This window comes from Octopus sinensis, linkage group LG16 (assembly GCF_006345805.1).
Source record: "Octopus sinensis linkage group LG16, ASM634580v1, whole genome shotgun sequence".
In the NCBI taxonomy this organism is placed as follows: domain Eukaryota; kingdom Metazoa; phylum Mollusca; class Cephalopoda; order Octopoda; family Octopodidae; genus Octopus; species Octopus sinensis.
The window spans coordinates 18,314,199-18,319,985 of NC_043012.1; positions in this window are offsets into that span (position 1 = coordinate 18,314,199).

Consider the following 5,787-nt stretch of genomic DNA (forward strand, 5'->3'; position numbering starts at 1 on the left):
GTTGGCAAATAGCCATTACTCGCTCTTTCCCCCTCCCTCCTCCCTATCTCTCTCTCTCTCGGAATATATATATATATATATATATATTTATATATATATATACGTATATAGCATATCACTTGCCTTAATTGTTTTGACCTGACAATCGGACTCTTATGCGACTGGTCACAGTCTGCCTACAATTCTTTCATTATTTCGCCTTTTTGCATCGTCACCAAAATCGTTTTTCTATCCACATTATCTTTACATACATATGTGTGTGTTTGTGATGTGTCTATATATAGTTACAAATATGTATATGTGTGTGTGTACGTATGTCTATGCCTATGCAAATATTTCGAATCAAGACGTAGTCTAAATATCTCTCTTCGCATAAGCCTACACCTTATCAGGCATTGTACATTTTGTTTCCACTTATTCAAAATGACATATGAGGTCATATCTAATAATTAACGCAAAGAAAAAAAACCGTACTGTAGCCGAGGATAAAACCTTAGTCTTTAATACATAAGGTGTCTGTGGAAGATATATTTCAATGTCTGTTACTCAAATAAGTTTCTTCATTTGACCATTAGAAATTTCCGGGGAAGTATATACCATGTATATATTATGTAAACATATACCATGTATTTATTATATTATGTAAATATATACCATGTATATATTTTTTCGGGGAAGGTATATACCATGCTCATCTATGCTCATTGCTTCACTACTTAAGTCGCGCAAAACAAAAGTACACTTATTAAATTATGAGAAATGCACACCTCAAATAGAAATGCTCACTATTTTCAAGGTATGCTGTAGTTTTCCAATTTCCTTAAAGCTGTTACATTTTGGGCATGCAGGATATAATGTTGCCACATGTTCTGACCAAATTGAATTAATTTCCATTAATTTGCGCATTATTCATTCAAACCTCGAGCATTTCTGGCGTCAGGATATGATTAACAAATGGATAACTCGACTTTGACACTCAGATTAAATTTCTGCATGTACTCATTACTATTAATCAAGGCTATATTAGTCTTCTTCACCAATCATTCAATTTTATGTTATATCATTTTACATTCCCTAAAGTCTTTGCGTACGATTTTTTCCATGATTCTTTATAGAAACATATACACGCAGTCAGACAGACGTTTCTGCTTTCAAATGATAGCATCTTACTTCGACTTCGACCTACTTTATGCCGTGTGAATGCCGATATCTTCCAACCAGGGTGCTCTAAGATTTTAAAACTTTTGTAAATAAACTTATAATAATGACCAAATTTAAAACACCTTGTAATTGTTTTTTATGATGTACAAAGATTTTATATATTTTTTAAAATACCACTGAATAGATTTATTTGCCATTTCTCCTCAGGTTAAGATGTAGAATGTAATGAGGCGACTTTTCCTTTCCTGTAAATTTAGAGTGTTTCCCGTATTAGCTAGGGCCCCAGTGCAGGAAGTGTTCCACCATAACAAGTTTCAATAAAATAGATATGCATATATTTTCGACGATACTGACATTATTTATACTGTATTACGTTTCCATTACGTTTTTTTCGCTTTATCTCGCGAAATCTCGTAAATGTTCTCCAAAACTTTATAGTCTTATAATCTTCCGTGTGCTGTTCCTTATTGAAGCTTATATAAAATATCTCCAACAATACATAGAACTAATGATGAACTGACTAATTGTGAGTACGACATAAAAGACATGACGCTATAAAATCACGTAATAATGAGGCTTAATTAATACATTATGCATTAAAGGTTATCTCTATAGAAATTAGAGCCAGTACTGACTTTTGCTACTGTGTTTCGTATACGAGACGTGAGATGTAAACAAACAATGATATGGTACATGAAGAACAGGTAATGGACATATATGCCATTTTTCGAGGTGCTTTGTCTCTTCATCAGCACCAAGTTCCATCGTTTATCGGTTCTGGGATGATATGACTTCCACGTTTGACCTCTCCAGAGCGACAGCTTTTGAAGTTGAAATCCCAACTGAGATGGAATGAAATGAAAAGGGCAACGGTAGGTCGGACATCAGCATCAGGATTTTCATAAAGAAGAACTTGTGAGTAATATGTTGCTGTGGACACCCACAACAGATGGAAGACCACGGAAGACATATATACAACTGCTTGCAGAAGATGTTGAATGCCAAGTTGAAGACGAATAGAAGACCGTGAGGGATGGAGAGAGGTAGTCAGGCTGGCCTGAGCAATTAGCGTGACTGGATGATTCCTCGATAAAGAAAACAATAAAGCAGCACCCATCTAACCTATCTAACCATCCTCGGACACATTGCTTAAATATCCACTATATCTAGTAGTGTGTAGTTATTGGATATACCAATTTACATATTAAACGCATTCCTGGGAGCCTCTACGTAAATACTAATGGCTTGCAGCTATGCAATATATCGTTATGCTATATTATAGTATAGTATATTAAATGTGATAGCAAAATTCTCGATAGCATACTTTACAGTATACTATGTTTACATAACGAAATACCAAGGACCTACAAGTCATTAATGCTTAATCGAAAATGCTGACTACAAGCATTTCGTACGTTTTTATGTTCTGAGTTCCAGCTTCACCGAGATCAACTTTGCATTTCATCCTCTCAGGGTTGATTAAGTAATTACCAGTTAAGCACTGGGATCGATTAAATTGATTGACCCTCTTCAATATTTCAAGGCTCGTGCTTATACGTGTTCATCTATTTGTACTCTGTCTGTGATAAAATGAAAATATATTTGGGAAAACGGTGCAAGTTTTTCAGTTCCGTATGTGATGTCTGACAGGAAATCTAATTTTAAAAAGAGTGACATATTTTCCAGAAGACATATTTTTTTTCTCAAATATTTATATTTTTACAAAGTTTCTATTCAGTTGTACGTATTGTGCTCTCTCCATGCAACATTAATTTTAAAGCTAGAATATATCCACTATTAATATCAAAGATGTAACCAATTTTTCGATTGATACATCCGTTCACCAACTCAACGGGTTTGAGCTTGATAATCTTTTGTAACGGTATCAACAGTTAATACACTTGGTGATGTCAATATAGAAGTTTATATGGTATCCTAAAAGCAACAAAACACTGCATCTAAATATTCTTCTTCGATCGTACGCTATCTTCTGTATCCACCAAGTGAAACCTGATATTATCTACAATATAAATACACGAAGGTAAAAAAAGGTTACTACTATTTCCTGTATACGAGAGAAATATTTCAACACAATACATCTTTTTATATACAACGCTCACCATGATATATTTTATTCAAATAATAGTCACGAAAACTACATTTATAAGGAAACCATTACTGTGCTCTCAGTTCTAAATAAAACGCAAACTATCCTATTGAGAGTACTCGGTAGGTGCTCTTCTGTAATCGTAACTCTTTGCATCCATGTTCCTGATTTGTCACTCATGTATTCATATTTTTTTCTGTAAATACTGCTCCAAATAATTAATTCTTCCTTATATTTAGCTGCTGTGATGTAGAAACTCTTGAAATACACTAACCGCTATATTCTATGGATCCATCCTGCGGATATAAATAACGTACAAACACTAAATATGGAATTCGTATGCATGCCTCTTTGATATGATGCAACACGACTTGCATTACACAATTTCATCGCGTGTTTATACGCCGTTCACAAATTAGTCAACATTTTACAAAACGCATGCAATTGCATATGAAATAAATTTTAAAATTTATTCTATAGAATTAATATAATATTATTTTCACTGTCAATATCAATTTTATATTGTAGTTAAAAAATGATTGATTGCTAGATACCGGAGAACTTGTGCTGATAACTTGAATAAAAATAACTTGAATAAAAATAAAACATAATTTATTATCAGCAAAACGTAAAATATCTCATATCCGTTAAGGGAATTAGTTTGGAGCAGAGATCAAAAACCTATTATATTAACTAACTTTAGTTGTCGTAATCAATGTATTATCATCGTCAGTATCAACTTTTTTTTCAAAATTAACTCCGGTTAATACAGAACCCCATACAACTGACGTAGAAAGAAAATGTGGCTGAAAACGAGATTATTTTGTTTCTTTTATAGTTCATGAAATTAATCCCTATCTCTGACGATTAACTCGCTCTTTCCAACGAAACGCTATTCTTCAATAACGATATCATCGTTATATGCAGTCCGTTCGTTTTAATGTTATTTGTCTTTCTAATTATGAAATATTCCGCTCCGAGCTTCATTTGCTTTACGATGTGATACTTCCTGAGCTCCTCCCTGCTTCACGAGATATCTCATAATTCAATGGATGCTTGCGTTATCAGAAAGTCTTTGTTTGAAGAGATTATGGTTTGCACAAATTAATCTCGAGTACTGTATCCGTTCGGAACCTAAAACCTAAATATTATCATTTTCACATATTTGCAAGATTCCATCAAACGCCCGCTTTTCCACACTGCCTTCCATAATAATCGTTAATTAAAAGAAAATGGTCTAAATTCAACCGCGCGAGTTTTACGTCTCCCTATTCAATAACTTACAAATTTATTGCATTTTTTGCACATTCAATTTAAGGGGAACTGCACGGGTTTGATTCAGCTCTACCAAAATTGTGGACGGCTTCCATTGCTGTGGTGTAATGAGAAATAAACCTAACAAAACATGTGACATATCAGTCCATGTTATGAAAAAGACTTAATGCAATTGTAACCTTAATTTAATAACTACATTAATTAATACTGTGGAGAAGAATTAAGACGTGCCGACGTTCTTTAATAAAATACAATACACATTCCTATATTTATCACTCATTGATACAAGAGTGTTCTGAAAAACTCCTGGCTTTAAAGTTCTCGCGAAAGGCCTGGTTTGATGCCCAAACTTCGTTTACAAAGCTTTGAAAAACTAAAGGACCGTTGCGATAAGTGTGTGAATGTGAGAGGGGAATATGTTGAATAAAATCAAAATTAACTGATCCTCCTGTAATTTCTTTTACCCAAAGCCAGGACCTTTTCAGCACATGCTCATATATTCATTTAAGTGAGATCAATATTTTTTCCAAAGAGAAATAATACATTTTTGTTAGGCGGCAAGAGAGAGTTCCAAAGCCATCAATCTTCTGTAAAGGGAATACCCCAATCTACTTTTAGTTAATTTTAGTTTTCTATGGCCATCCTTAAGTGGTCTCACATAAGGAATAAGAGCCTTCAAACAATGATTACCTAATATTATTTAATCAATAACTACATTATTCAGTGTTTCTTTCTATTTAATTTTTAAGTAGGAAGATGGTATTTAAGAAAACGAAAACCTGCTATTTCTACCTGGTCTTGCACGCTTAGCGATCTAACCTCATTGTATTCTTCCACTGTGAACATATGTAGGATATTTATTAATTGTTGTCATCGGTGTTTTTGCAGATGATATTGTTCTCAATACCTTGTAGGTTAAGCAGAATTATTGGTATTTTACATTTAGGTAATATGTAGAAGACACATATTTTAACATGCATCATATATTATAGAAAACCAACTCATCCTTAAACATTCGCAAATAACAATCACCTGGGGGAAGGCACGTCCAATTATCCATAAGCCACAAATAATCTAGTTATTACGTAAACGTCAAAGAGATGAGTTGGAGAACTCATTCTAAATAGTGGCAATGAAATAATAATTCTCCCTTTGAACAAAAGCCGGCAAGATCTCTCTGGAATATATATATATATATATATATATATATATATATATATACGAAGGCAAACAGCTGATATTCA